Below are 16,489 nucleotides of genomic sequence, written 5' to 3'. Positions count from 1 at the left end.
TTCAGTGTCATCCTCTCCAGGAAGTAAGCACATGAGTCCTTCTGGACTCATTGCGTGGCTCCTATACTTCTAAACACTGTTAATCTAGCCTAATGGACCCATGAGATCTGCAGCTAGGCCAAGGCAACACCTTTGAGTTTTAGATATTGTTAAATGGCTAAATGATTCATCACCTTTTTTATAGGTGACTCTCACGTGAAAAATGAACATTAGGAATTCATGCCCTGCTTCCACCTCTTTCCTCTCCCCTCCCATTTAGGGAAGAAAATCAATGGAGCTGGAACTGAAGCCTATAACATCTCCGATGATATCCTCTATTATCAGCAAAACATAGGAATAGGATTCCAAATGGGCATCTGTAGTAGTAATTAAGGTGGAACATTTTGCTTTTCTTCTCTTAAGTGCCTTTAACGATTCTGGCCTTTGTTTGAATGGGGCAGATAAAGTGGGATCTTTTTGTCTTGGAGTATTTCTCAGCACTGAGACAATTAGGAGTCATTTATTTGTATATGATGTGATCCTGGGGATGGGGAACTTTCCCAGACCCATCTTGGGTGAGGTCAGAGCCCTCAGGGCTCCAAACTGGATATAATAGAGGAGAGCTTGGCATTTGATTTTTGGGGCACACTCATGGAAGGAGTGTTGAGACTCGGGGCAAGCTGCAAACTGCCCCCCAGCTTTGCAACCCAGATGTTGGTACTGGTAACTATGTATTGTGATTTGAATCAGACAAGGTCTGTCTGTTGACGTTTGTAATTTCTGTTTGTATTTGCCTTGAAGTTCAGGTGGCTGATCTTTTCCCCTGAACTGTGAATGATATTTGTATGTTTGATTAAACTGAGATTGTTAACCCCTTAAAGTTACTTCCCTTGGTAAAGCAGATCAAAGAACCTGTGTTGGCAGCTTTCTGGGTGCTCGTTGTTGGTGGATCTTACACTCCCATAGAAGCTTCTAGCAAGATTGTTGAAACAGCATCCCATCAGAAGAAAAATTTCACCTTGGAAAGAATTGTGACTTGAGATTAGAAAGCTTACTCTGGGCTCTGTTGTAAACCTTAGAGATAACACTTTATCTTTCTGGCTTCCAACTTGTTCATCTATAAAATGGAGGGGTTGAAATAAACGATCTCTAAGAATTCTTTTCAGTTTCAAGATCCTATGCTTTATTTTCTGGGAGCCACATCTATACAAGCTATATATCTATATCTATGTAGATATTTTATATTTCAGAGCTAGCTATCCTCTGACAGCTTATGTATATGTGTATGTGTGTGTGTACACAAACATATGTGTATATAAACAAAACAACCCTAGCTCCTCAGGGTACCCAACTCCCCAGAAACATTTTTCATCCCTACAGGGAACTTGCTTGCTTAGGAGTCTAGAAATTGTAATGCTGAATTTCATAGAATAGAATTATTAGAGCTTAACTAAGATGCTTCTGCCCACCTCTCAAGTCATGTTACTATTCTGGATTCAAGACTCTCAGGAATGGTAGAAACAATTCTTCCTAAGAGGCAAAAAGTAAAGGAAAGGAAGAATGGCAGGAAGAGAGTAAATTCCAGGCCTATGTATCAACAACAATCATTTCTGAGCATGGAAATTATAGTGGGATGGACCTACTTCAATACTTCAATTAATTTAAGAATAGAAATTGAAAATTTCTGATAAAGTAAGCTGAGGCTACTTGTGTGTGAAAGAAGGAGCTGTTATGCTGAACAGCATTATTTATTGTATGTGTGGGAAGAACATTGGAAATTATAAACAAGAAATGTACTAACCACAATCCTTTCACCTCTTTGTTAAGGCAGATCCCTTCAGGATAATATCTTGTAATAAGATGCTGGTTGGTAACTTACAGATAATTCAATTCTAGCCCTTCATTTTGCAGAGGAAATGAAACCAAAATCAAACTGGAGGCAGAGAGTCAGGGGGTGATTTGCTGAAGGTCACAGAACTGATACATAGCAAAGAAATTGTATTTGAGCCAATCTACAAATGCTCTTTCAACTACACTCTGCTTCCTACTTTAGATCACTTTGTTAATCTTGTTTAAAGTGTTTAATGTGTCAGAAATTAAGAAACTCTCTAATTCATACTGGATTCACACAAATTAATCTCAATTAGATTTTCCCCCTTTATCTTAGGGCATTTGCCCTTAATACAATTTAGATTATTGGTCAAAATGGAATATTTTGCTAGAAAATGACATTATCATGCCAGTGAAAATTCAGTTATGTGGGAGTTGGAGACCAGAGAAATAGAATTTTAAGCACTAGGGTTTGGAGGTGAAAGGATCTTAGGCCAGAAGGTGTTAGGGCAATTTCTCTACCTTTTTCCAGACTTTTCAGACACCATTCTAGCCTTAGGGACAATATGAAACACTCCTTTGGGTTTCTGCCAATTGATAAATGGTCAAAGGATAGGAGCAGGCAGTTCTCAGATCAAGAAATCAAAGCTATCTATGGTTATATGAAGAAATGTTCTAAATCACTTTTGAGCAGAGAAATGCAAATTGAAACAATTTTGAGGCACCACCTCACACATATGAGATTTGCTAATATGACAAAAAAGGAAAATGATAAATGTTAGAGAGGATATGGGAGAATTTGGACAGTAGTGCATTGTTGGGGTTGCAAACTCCATTCTGGAGAGCAATTTGGAATTATACTCAAAAGGAAACCAAACCCTTTGATCTAGCAATACCACTACTAGATCTGTATCCCAAATAGATCATAAAAAGGGGAAAGGACTTACACATGAAAAAATATTTATAGCAACCCTTTTTGTGGGAGCAAAATATTGGAAATTGAGGGGATGTCCATTAATTGGGGAATGGCTAAACAAACTGTCATATATGAATATAATGGAATACTATTGTGCAATAAGAAATAATGAACAGTAAGATTTCAGAAAATCCTGGAAAGACATGTATGAACTGAGGCAAAGTGAAATGAGCAGAACAGAAAAAACATTGTACACAGTATCAACAACACTGTGAATGACTCAGCTCTTATATATATATATATATATATACACATACATACATACATAAATACACACATGATATATACATATACGCACATGTGTATATATACATATATGTGTATACATATATATGTGTGTGTGTGTGTATATCTATAACCCATTCCCAATTGCCCTCCCCCACCAAAATGGTCCAACTCAAGTAATATAGAATTTGACTTGAGAAGGGAGGAATCATTGTGCTAATACAAAAGCTATTAGATGTTGGAGTCATACAAAGGAGTTATCTCTCAGTTCATGGCCAGTGAGAAAGGCCAGTAGTATTTGGAGACTAACCATAGAGACTAGTGGGAACTAAACCAAGTTGTTTTTTAAATTAATGGAATAAAACAAGCATTTCTGTAACATAGTACAATAAAAAACTGCAAATCTACTATGCACGACTTGCTAGTCTTTCAAATATGCAACAAAATTATCGTGTAAATTTCTTCTTTTTCCTTTTTTTTCTTCCCTCTCTCCTCCCTCCTCATCCCTCTCTATCCTAGATATGGTTACTATTAGACACAAATGTGTGTGTGTGTGTGTGTGTGTGTGTGTGTGTGTGTGTGTGTAAAACTATTTTGCACATACTTCTATTTATCAGTTCTTTCTCTGAATGCAGATGACATTTTCCTATATGAAGAAAATGTCCTTTATAGTTAATTTGGGCATTTATAATAGCCAAAATAACTTATTTGCTCAAAGTCATTCTTAAAACAGTATTGCTATTCTTGTATACAAGGTTCTCTTAGTTCTGCCCATTTCACTCTTCATTATTTTGTGCAAGTCTTTCCATGTTTTTTTCTAAAATCATCGAGCTCATCATTTCTTATAGCATAGTAGTATTCCATCACAACCATATACCACAACTTCTTCAGCCATTCCCCAATCGATGAGCATCCCTGAAATTTCCAGTTCTTTGCCTCCAAAAAGAGAGCTGCTATAAACATTTTAGAACATATAAGTTCTTTTCCTTTTTTCCTAATCGAAGTCATTGTGTGTGAACACTGCTACCCATACTGTGCCGGATATAGTGACCATGTCTAAAACTCTGATGGCCAAAGTTGGTGAATGCTATTCTGGGGTAGACCTGGCAAGGCCTTTTCTACTTCCCTAAAGGGAGGAGGGTCAAATCCAATTTGTTTGTAACTTGACAGGGAATATAGTATACTTTTATAGTTCTGCCCCAAGCATATCTTAATAGCTCCACCATCTGCCACCAGTGGGTCCAGTACAGTGGCCAGGCTCCAACTTGATTCTGATCTTATAGCCCTCCAATATATTGATGATACTGTTACAGTGGAACAGCTGAAGCAAAAGTGGACACCTCCTTGACTCTCCTAAGGACTCAGTTGGAACAATATGGATGGGCAGTTAATGCAGACAAGATGAAAGAATCATCCCAACAGGTCAAGTTCCTGAGGGCCCACAGGGATATTCCTGAGGAAGAAATGCCTAGCCTTGAAGCCTCCAAGAATGAAGAAAGAGGCTCAGGACCTGATTGAGTTATTTGGCTACTAGCAGCAGCATTGTCCACATTTAGGGATCATTATAAAAGGCCATTAGACTGTGAGTTGACATGCTACAGGGTTTGAATGGGAACCGCAGCAACCAACTGCATTAAAAGATGCTCAGTCTAGTTGTACCCCATAACTCACTAATGCCATGGCATTCCAGGTATCTACAGAAGACAAGAGCCTATGACAAAAGGATGGAGTCAGAACCCAAAGACTTCTTGGGTTTTGGACTGACCTGTACATTTACAGAGGCAATAGCCAATTATACTCCATTTTGAGGAGAAATTATTAGTTTTCTACCTGGCCCTGACTGAGACAGAGAAATTGACTAGAGTTATCCCCACTACTTGGAGAAGAATCCCATACTCCAATTGGTTCTGACTGAGACCAAGTTTCACAAGGCAGAATGAGCACAGGAAGCATCAACTGTAAAATGAAAGGGGTACATTAAAAGCTTAGGGGCGAGTAAGCTGCATGCATTGGTAATCTATCATCCATAAGAAAACGTATACTTGAAGCTAACCTGTTGCCTATACCCCTAGTGACTTGGGGCCATTTTCCATCTGACTTTCCAAAAGATGTAGCAGCCTGGTTTAGTAATGGAGTATAGTGTATTAAAAATGGTCAGATCCTGTGGAGGACAGTAGAAATCAAGGTGCCTCAAAGTCTGGTTCACATCAATAGTCAGGAGAGTGGGCACAGTTCAGTGCTCTTTACCCTTGAAATGAGGACCCCAAAAGATACAGTCATTTCTATTGATTCTTGGGTGGTACTCAATAGCCTAGCTGTCTGGTCTTATCAATGGTAGCAAACTAATTAGAAAATCAAGTCCAACCCAGTATGGGAAACAGCCTTTTGTATCCACAGAGCAGTCAAACTAAAAACACTAATGGCTTCCGTTGAGGCATGCACATGTACTTCAGCAAGGCACTGTACAATCTTTTAAGTACCAAAAATTAAACTAATTATCTTTAAAAAACAAAATAACATATTGTTTCCAGGTTCTGCTTACTTTACTCTGCATCAGTTCTTGTAGATTTTCTTTTTTAAAAAATTTCTTCTATTTTTTTCGCACAATACTATAAACCGGGGCTGTCCAAAATGTGGCCCACAGTGCAGATTTGTGCGGCCCACCTACAAGCATAGAAATTTACATAAATGCTTTAGTAAATGAAGCGGAGCTACTGCAGAGCTCTCACTAAAATGACAAATCAAAATATATTGTCTATTGTTTCAATAAAAACCTAAGGTTGGACAGCCCTGCTATAAACCATTACATTCATACCACAATTTATTCAATCATGCTTAATCAATAGACATTCACTTGATTTCCAGGGGTTTTTTGCTACCACAAAATGGGCAGCCATGATTTTTCTTTTTCTTTTCTACTATGACACATGCCTAGCAATAGGATCTCTGGGCTTTGAATAAATTTTAGCCAGTTATTCCTGCTAACAAGGTGCTAGTTAGGCTATGTGCCTATGCATAATGTCCAGTATGTTTTCTTTTAGAACTGCATTTTGACTCTCCCCAGGGTGGCACCAAGCTAAATTTAATGAGAAGATTCTAGAAGGAGATGATTTAGAACACTGACATTACCTTGGACTCTAATGAAGTTGGAATGTTTGAGCTCATGCGGTGGGAGAAACCAGTAGAAGATATCTCAAAGGAAAGTCACCTTGGCTGCCAGTAAACATCATATTCATCTTTCCAGCTGGCTTTGCCTAAAGACATACACATTTGTTCTGCTAATGAGTTTAGTTTAACGGATCTTCAATGCCTTCTAGTTTATAATCTGGTAGGGCTTTTATAACAATGATTTAAAAGGAACATTTACTTCCTCTCTTCATCTCCAGAAAGAAAAAAAAAAGAATTTCAGATCAAACTTAGATTAGTAGAGTTTCAAATCTCTAAACTTGGGAGGACTATATTTTACTGAAAATTACATGAGGTTCAGAAAAAGTAAAATTAGTTGGATCAGAAAACAGACCAAGAGGCATATGACCTCAGCCACCATACCACATTTGCCACTGATGCATGATGAACTATTGACTGCACTGAAAGTGTCATGTCTGTTATGATGCTGAACTTGCTGATGCTGATCTTACGCTTCATTGTCACCTTCCATCTCGAAAAAAATTCTGTGATTGTGGTGGAGATGGCATCATATCTGTTGTGTCCCTGATATTCTTGGTGTTGTTCTGGTTCAAAAGTTTATCATCAACACCTTTAATTAGGAAACCCACTATGAACTGCACAGATACGGCATAACTCACCAGATGGACTAGAGCATTGCAATATGAAACTAGGATATTCTAAAGTAGAAGGAAAAGAGAGAGAGAGAGTATGTGTGTGTTTGGTGGGGAGGTGGGGTGGGTTGGAGATATGAGTACAATTGCAGACAGCAGGGAACCAGCCAGGAGAGATTAAAGATTAGTGAAAGACCTACTGTAAAAAAGTGCATTAATGTACTATTGGTGGAGATACGATTTGGTCTAGGTATTCTGGAAAGGAATTTAAATTATTTTCCCAAATTTCTAAAGGGCTCATACTCTTTGAACAAGTAACACCACTAATAGGTTTATACCTCAAAGTGATCAAAGAAAGAGGAAAAGGATTTATGTATACAAATGTATTTGTAACAGGGTTTTTTTTCTGGTGGTAGCAAAGGACTCAGAACTAAGTGGGTGACTATTAATTGAGGAATAGCTGAAAAAATATGGCAGGTGAAGGTAATGGAATAATATTATGCTAAAAGAAATTATAAAAGGGACAATTTCAGAGAAACCTGGTAAGACTTATATGAACTGACACAAAGTGAAGTGAGTAGAACCATGAGAACAAATTATACATCAAAAACATTGTAAAGAAAAACAGCTTTGAAAGAGTGAAGGACTCTAAGTAACTCAATAACTAAGTACAATTCTAGAAGACTGAGAAGGAAATATGATATTTTCTGACAGAGAAGTGATGGACTCAAAGATCAGATTGAGAAACATATTTAATTTTTACATATCCAATGTAGGAATTAGTTTTCTTGAGTATACATATTTGCTATGAGTGTTTTTTTTTCTTTTCCAGTGGAACAAGGTAGAGGTGGGAGGGAAAGAGTAGATTGTTAATTGAAAAAAATTAAATTAAAATTTTAAAAGGAGATTACGGACTTTTCCTGCAGGAATTGATACTTCTAAGAGTGAAGCACAACACAAATAAGGGACAAAGGTGTACAAAACAGTAACAAAGATGTTTAGAAGTAGAAACTCAAAATAAATACTTTAGAAGTGTTAATTCTATGAGAATCAAAAAATAAGCATAAGAACTGTGAGTCTAACAAAAATTTGGTAAAGACAGAAAAGGAACTGACAAAAAGAATGAGGGAAAGATCTCTTTTAGGGGAAAAGGAGAGCAAAAAAGAAGTTGAAGGGGAGGAGAGAAAGATGGATTTTGCTTAACAACTTAACTGTGAGGAAAATGGGAGAATAATGAGTAAATAAATAGAAGGAAGAGAAAAGAATAAATTAAGTAATACTAAATACTAGAGATAGGGCAGCTTGTTAGACAATACAGCAGATAGAATGCTGGTTCTGGAGTCAGGAAGACTCAATATCCTGAGTTCAAATCTGGTCTCAGACACTTACTAGCTTTGTGACCTTGGGTAAGTCATTTAACCCCATTTGCCTCAGTTTCCTCATCTGTAAAATGAGCTAGAGAAGGACATGGCAAACCACTCCAGTGTCTTTTCCAAGAAAACCCCCAATGGGATCACAGAGTCAGACACAACTGAAATGACCAAACAACAACAAAAACTAGGGAAAGGGGTATTGAATGGGGGGAAACATTAAAATAAACCATATTTATATTAAATTCAAATCCTTTAGTATCCAAATTCACAAAGGAAAAATTAACTGGAAGATACATAATAATATCAGGATACTTTAATGTCCTCTTAGTTTTAGACCCAAGTCTAATAGAGAGAGAAGTCTCTCTATATACATACAAACATACATACATACATGCATACATATATATATATATATGCATGAGTACGTGTGTGTATGTATGTATATCTCAGGCAATACACAAAGAGGCTTGAACTTTTCTACCATGAGACAACTAAGCTTACTCAAGAGACTCCTACCTCTTTTCCTTATTTTTTTTTTGGTAATATGTTAGAAAGTAACTTTTTTTTGGATTTTAAATTTATTTATTTAACATATTTAGTTTTCAGCATTGATTTTCACAAGAGTTTGAATTACAAATTTTCTCCCCATTTCTACCCTCCCCCCCACTCCAAGATGGCATATATTCTGGTTGCCCTGTTCCCCACTCACCCCTCCCTTCTGTCATCCCACTCCCCTCCCATCCCCTTTTCCATTCCTTTCTTGTAGGGCAAGATAAATTTCTATGCCCCATTGCCTGTGTATTTTATTTTCTAGTTGCATGCAAAAACTTTTTTTTGTTTTTGAACATTTTTTTTTAAAACTTTGAGTTCCAAATTCTCTCCCCTCTTCCCTTCCCACCCACCCTCCCTAAGAAGTCAAGCAATTCAACATAGGCCACATGTGTATCATTATGTATAACCCTTCCACAATACTCATGTTGTGTAAGACTAACTATATTTTGCTCCTTCCCAACCCATCCCCCTTTATTGAATTTTCTCCCTTGACCCTGTCCCCTTTCCAAAGTGTTTGATTTTGATTACCTCCACCCCCATCTTCCCTCCCCTCCATCATCTCCCCCCTTTTTTTAATCTTCTTCCCTCTTCTTTCCTGTGAGGTAAGATACCCAGTTGAGTATGCATGGTATTCCCTCCTCAGGCCAAATTTGATGAGAGCAAGATTCACTCATTCCCCCCTCACCTGCCCTCTCCCCTCCTCCCACAGAACTGCTTCCTCTTGCCACCTTTATGCGAGATAATCCACCCCATTCTATCTCTCCCTATCTCCCTCTCTCAATATATTCCTCTCTCATCCCTTAATTTGATTTTATTTCTTTTAGATATCTTCCCTTCATCTTCAACTCACCCTGTGTTCACTCTCTCTCTCTTTATATATATATACACATACATATATACATACATACACATTCACTTATATATATATATACATATATATATACACACATAAACACACACACACACACACACACACACACACACACATATATATATATATATATATATATATATATATATATATATATATATGCATATTCCCTTCAGCTACCCTAATATGAGGTTTCATGAATCATACACGTCATCTTTCCACGTAGGAATGTAAACAAAACAGTTCAACTTTAGTAAGTCCCTTGCAATTTCTTTTTCTTGTTCTTTTTCTTGATTACCTTTTCATGCTTCTCTTGATTATTGTGTTTGAAAGTCAAATTTTCTATTCAGCTCTGGTCTTTTCACTGAGAAAGCTCGAAAGTTCTCTATTTTATTGAAAATCCATATTTTGCCTTGGAGCATGATACTCAGTTTTGCTGGGTAGGTGATTCTTGGTTTTAATCCTAGCTCCATTGACCTCTGGAATATCATATTCCAAGCCCTTCAATCTCTTAATGTAGAAGCTGCCAGATCTTGGATTATTCTGATTATGTTTCCACAATACTCAAATTGTTTCTTTCTGGCTGCTTGCAATATTTTCTCCTTGATCTGGGAGCTCTGGAATTTGGTGACAATGAGTCCTACCTCTTTTCCAAGAGTTCTTTGTGGTTATTAGAAACATATATGTTTTTTAGCAGTACTATTTAGCAGCTGTGATAAGACAGCTCTATTTTGTCCAAGAATTTCTTCAATTCTGTATTTTCCCTCCCACTTATCTTAGGGTTCTTTTCCATTAAGGGATAATGATCAGGAATACAGCTTGAACCTAAAAATTACTTGCCCTATCCTAACAATATTTTAGGGCACAAATAGATATAATTCTAGGTTGTTAGCCCCTTTTCTCTGAGGACAGCATAGTGGCAGGTTTCTGACCCTAACCTTTTACTTCTCCTCCTAACTTGGAGAAGGGTGGGGGGAAAAGATCCTAAAGATATCTACTTTTGCTTCCCTGTGAGCCACATCTATAGACACCCATGTAGACACACATAACCTATATGGGCAAAACAACACAGCACATCCATATACAACCATTATACAAGTAATACTTGCAGAAACAGCAAAACCCAAAACAAAACAAAATAAACAACAAAAAATAGAAGTATAATGAGAATTGCCATTTTATCATTTTCATTATCATGCAATACTTTTCTTTGAGCTATCACAGAGCATATTTCCAACTGTCATGGAATCCATGAAAATATTTGTTGGTTATTAGTTTGTAAGGATCCAAAAGATTTTCATTGTCCCCATCAGCTTCCTCCTATGGTTTCAGAAGAGTAGATCATTTTTTGCTATAATCAATCAATCAATTAACATTTATTCAGTGCCTACTATGTGTCAGGCACTGGGCTATGTTGGGGATATAAAAAGAGGCAAAAGACAGTCCCTACCCTCAAGGAGCGTATAATCTAATGGTGGAAGTTTACAGTGAAATGGAAGAGATAAAATGAGCTATATAATAGCCCAAAGCAACCCTCTTCCTCAAGCCAAGCTTTCCTCTGTGCCTCACCCTGCTGAAATAGTCTTTCCTGACTCAAGCAAATCTTTTCCATAATTTTCTCTATTTCTTTTCACTCATCATGGAAGTCTCTGCTGCTGTCACTCTGATTCAGCTGATCTCAATCACCTTTCTTAGTTGATTCTAGATGAATGACTTATAAGTTGTCTTTCAAAATGCAGCAGCCATACGTGTGTGTACATATAATATATATGTGTATGTATATATACACATATATAGTTAGCATAAGTCAAAATTAATTTAAATTCACATTTATCAGGTATATGTTTAAATAAAACAGGTTTCTTCAAATCCTCACTGAAACAAACGTACTTAGTACCTTTTATGTTGTAAAAATTACTTTAATCCTTTATGTAATGCTTTAGTAAATGTACTTTGTAAACTTTAAATTTAGATGGTCTTCACAACAACCCTGTAAGGTAGTTATTGCAATTATCTCCACACTTACTAGTTGTATGACACTAGGCAAGTCACTTTATCTCTCACAGAGTCAATTTCCTTATACATGAAATGGGATGATAATCACATCTATCTTACAGGGCTGTTGTAGTGATCAAATGAGATAATGCTCGTAAAGTCCCTTGTATACCTTAAAATGCAATATAGGTATTTGCTGCAGTGATTATGATTACATTAATTCAATCATTGAACAAGCATTTATGTTTCTTCTATGTTCCTAGCATTGTTCTAGGTTTTAAAGATGCAAACACAGGAACCCACTGTTCTTTTTGCTTTCTGGCAGTGCTGGGAGATGGTGCAGTGGCTAGAGTTCTAGACCTGGAGTCATGAAGATAGAAGTTCAAATCTGACCTCAGCTACTTACTAGCTGTATCACACTTCACAGCTGTAAATAAATAAAATCTTATGTAAATACCACTTTAAAAAAAAACATCCAAATTTGAAGGAAGGAATATAACTATTGGGGTTCATGACTCTCAAAAAACAGTTACATTAAGCTCTCTTCCCTTAAGGTTTGATAAATGATGTTTTTCTGATGGTAGCAGACTTCCTCCACAATTTTCCCCCTCACCCAACCATTATTTAGTCAGAGTGAGGACTACTGTTTTATGTTGAGGAGAATAAGGTAAGAGTTTCAAGAGTACCTCATATCATAGTCTCTAGAGTTTGCTCAACAGTGGTGGTATTAAATGTCTTTATCAGTTTAATTACTTCTTCAAGTCTCTCTCAGGCATCCAGTCTTGAGATATAAAGTGATTGCAGGAAGCGCCCACTCTCTAGCACACAGAGGAATGTTACAACTCAGTGATCATACAGAAGAATGAATAAATAAAGGCCTTCAGTTTGCTGTTGTCTTTGGTTATATCTGTCTTTACCTTTCTCCTTAATTTGTTGTAAGATAAAATCTAAGAAAACATCTATGAATGCATTTTTCAGAAATGAAAGCAAAGCAAAAAATATCTTGTCTCCATTTTAAACAGCAGGTTAGTAACTGCTTGTTTAAATTACCAGGTTAACTAAAATGAATCATTTTCCCTAAACCTCATAAACTTTAGATTCCTTAGCTTGTCATTCAGTATCCACTATGATATGGTTCAAATCTACCTTTCTATCTTTCTCTTCTTAGACCTAAGAATTTAGGAAGGAACCTTAGGGACCGCCAAGTTCAACCTCCTCATTCTATAGATGAGAAAATTGTGGCCCAAAGGTCATTAATCTAATCTAGGTTTTTTTAAAAAAAGGAGCAGAGATTCTAACTGCAGTGCTATTTTACTATATTATACTACTTTAAACACTCCCCAGCTATTCCTTTTGCCATTTTTTCTCTGATAACAGCTTTCCTTAACACTTCTCCACATGTCAAAATCCTGCCCCTTCTTCAATGTTACTTCCTCCTTGTGCCCTTCCTTGTACAACTTTCATGGCATATAGCATATAATCTGGCTGGTATTGTAGTTTTTTTTTAAACATGTATTTTCATAACTGTTTTACTTTCCCTACTGAGTTGTAAACACCTTACAGGCAAAGGTTCTGTTTTGTACATCTTCACTGCTACAGAGCTAGACATATTTGGAGAGATGACACTTGTGTAATATTGGAGAAGTTGCTACTAAAGCTTCAGTTTCTTCTTCTGTAAAGTGGGAATTGAAGTACCTTTAGGACCTATAAGACCTCCCAGTGTAATCCTGTGGCCAGATAATATATATAAGCCCTCTGCAAACTTTAACGTGCCATACATATTTCAGTCATCGTTGTCATCATCATCATCATCACATCATCATAGTATCAACTACAATGCTCTACTCATAGTAGATGCTTTATAAATATTTATTACACGAATGAGAAACTGTACCTCCCTTCATTAAACGCAGAAGTGGGGGATATGGGTATGGACATAGCATCAGTCTTGGTTGATATGTTGGCTAGTTTTGCCAAACTACTACTGTGGAAGAAAAAGATGCACTGGAAAATTAAGGTAATGTGGAAAAGATATCAATAATATTTAAATAAATGGGATATTTAGTGCTCTTACTTTGTGAAGGTAATGGCAAGGCAGAACAGGGAAGATGATACCTTGAAAGCTGAGGCTCAAAGTGTGGAGTTAAACCTTAGCAATGCTCAAGTCCAACACCCTTGTTATAGAGATGAGGAAACTGAGGTCTAGAGATGGCAAATGGCTTGTTTAACATTGTATGGTTAGTGAGAAATCAGAGCCTGCATTGAATTTCATTTCCACTAACAAAATCCCATCAGTTTAGTATGCCCAAAGAGCTAAAGAACTGTGCATACCCTTTGATGCAGCAATAGCACTGCTAGGTCTATATCCCAAAGACATCAAAAAAGAAAGGGAAAATGACCTATTTGTACAAAAATATTTATAACAGCTCTTTTTATGGTGGCTAAGAATTGGAAATCAAAGGGATGCCCATCAATTGGGGAATGGTTAAATAACCCGTGGTATATGATTGTAAAGGTATATTATTGTGCTATAAGAAATGACAAGCTGGATGATTTCAGAAAAATCCTGTAAACACTTCCATGAACTGATGAATAATGAAGTGAACAGAACGAGGAGAACATTGTACATAGTGACAGCTATATCGTTCTATGATCTCAGCATACAATGATCCAATACAATTCCAAAGGACTAGTGATTAAGTATACTATCCACCTCCAGAGAAAGAACTGATACTGATTGAGTATAGATTGAAGCATGGTATTTTTTACTTTCTTTCTCTTATTTTTCTTTTATTCTAGTCTTCTTGTGTGAAATGACTACTATGGAAATGTTTTACATAATTGCACATAAATAACCTATGTCTGATTGTTTACTATTTCAGGGGGGGCAGGGAAGGAAGGATAGAATTTGAAACTCAAAACTTTAAATAAAAACGTTAAAGAAAAAAAATCATATCAGTTTCTGATGTTGGACAATTTAATAGTGCAAAGGACTTTGGTGGCAAGAACTGCAAGGGCTGGTCTGGTGGCGGGATCAGTGGTCTGGATGGGGGCAGGAAGTGCTGCCCTTCCTGGGGTTCCTGTGCCAATCTGCCTGCTGGTATCTATTGTTTGTGATGATGAAGAAGCAAGGTAGGCTTATGATTTTTAATGCTGATTTTTCTGGTCACCAAGGGCAGCACTTCTGCCAGCAGACTAATTTAGGGACAGAAAATGATATATCATCTTGCTAAACTTGCAATTGATAAACTGTTCCCAATTAGGATCTTATATAATACCCTTTTAGCAAATGGCTTAGAGTTCTCTAGGTTCAGGGATCTCTGGTTTCTCAATATTAAAACTTTTTTGTTCTCCTACAGAAATCAGGGAGAAGGGAAGGGGCTCAGAAACAAACAACAAGCCCAGAAGGCATTTTTTTTCCTTCTAAACTTTGAGCCTGCCCTACCTTAGTTTTAATAACTCTCCAACCATTTCTGCATCTATTTCTCCTCAATCTCACCCCCAGCATTCCCTATGGGAAACCTAGATTTAAAAAAAAAAGAAGAAAGAAGGCCTTTATTCCATGGTTGGAGAGATCACTATTTATTCACTACCCATTTTAAGGGAAAAAAGCCATCTTACATACATCAGACAGCATATCACCCACCAGTGGTTATGTTGTATTGTTTATCAGAGAATGTTGCCAGGGCTTGGTTCCAGAAGTCAGTGAACATGTATAGACATGTCCCAAATTAACAAGAGATCAGACTATTTGCTGAAATGCAAACTAACAATGAAATCCTGCACAGTGACAGCCTTCTCCTTATACTGCTCTGTTGAGCAGCAGGGAAGCCAACAGGGGCTTGCGGAAATGAGGCCTGTTGGGTCATTCTCTCTCAGACAGCAACAAACAAACACAAATGGTTCTAATGTGAGGAGAGGCCTTCTGAATTAATAGCTAACTCTGCTGCTTTACTGAAAAGGAATTAGCCATTAGCAACCTCATCTCCTTCGGTGTGAACTTTAAATAAGCAGGCACATTGAAGTGGGGAGAGGACTGTGTTTGGCTGTTGGTAAGAAGAGAATAATCAGTGCTTCTTCTAAATTAACGAGAGCGCTTGCCTCTTCTAAATGAATGCTCTGGGAACTGATTCCATACCTCATGAGAGAGACAGACCAAAGAGTAACAGCTCTGGCAGCATCGTTAGCTGAAGGCAATCTTCTTTGCATTAGAGCTGATCAAGCTGCTTGCATGTTAGTTCTAACTTATGTTAGATTGAATGGGTCATAACTTGATTGTGAAGGAGAGCAAAGAGGGTGGAACCTGGCAAGGACTCATGCAAAGCTGCATCTACTCTCCTGATTGTCAATGGTCATGACCCTCACTTTCCAATGGGACAAGTTCTACTCCACTATTTTAGTCCACTATTTGTCTGGCAGATGAGTATAAATCTGTTGATACAGTGGAGCTGGAACCCCTGGGTCCTGCAAAAGGACAGCTGGAATAGGGACATTATGGGTTCATGGGCAGTTGTTCTGCTTCAGAAAACAAAGGAGAACAATATATCTGCCACTGATTGTCACTCTCAGAGCTTCCATTCAATTCAACTTAAAAAATTAAATTCCTACTGTATGCAGATTTTGCTGTGCAATTGAAGAAAAACAACATCATGGGAGACATTATTCCTACTCTCCTGGAACATACTTGGTAGGCTTTAATACATATACTTGCACATAATGAATAATAAGTGCATTTTTCTTGTGCAGTCATAGCTGACTTTTTGTGACCTCATTTAGGGTTTTCTTGGCAAAAATACTGAAGTGGTTTGCCATTTCTCTCTCCAGCTCATTTTACAGATGAAGAACTTAACAAGGTTAAGTGACTAGGCCAGGGTCACATAGCTAGTAAGGGAAGATTTGGAGTTTTCAT

The 16,489-nt window shown here is 37.3% G+C and overlaps 1 protein-coding gene across 3 annotated transcripts in view; it reads right to left on the bottom strand.

Annotated features, from left to right (window-relative positions):
• Positions 1-16,489, bottom strand: part of SHISA6 (shisa family member 6) — a 522,224-nt gene that overhangs the window by 233,596 nt on the left and 272,139 nt on the right. The gene's annotated exons all lie outside the window — the stretch shown is intronic.

Source organism: Trichosurus vulpecula, chromosome 4 (genome assembly GCF_011100635.1).
Source record: "Trichosurus vulpecula isolate mTriVul1 chromosome 4, mTriVul1.pri, whole genome shotgun sequence".
NCBI classification, from domain to species: Eukaryota; Metazoa; Chordata; class Mammalia; order Diprotodontia; family Phalangeridae; genus Trichosurus; species Trichosurus vulpecula.
This window is presented reverse-complemented; position numbering and strand designations above follow the sequence as displayed.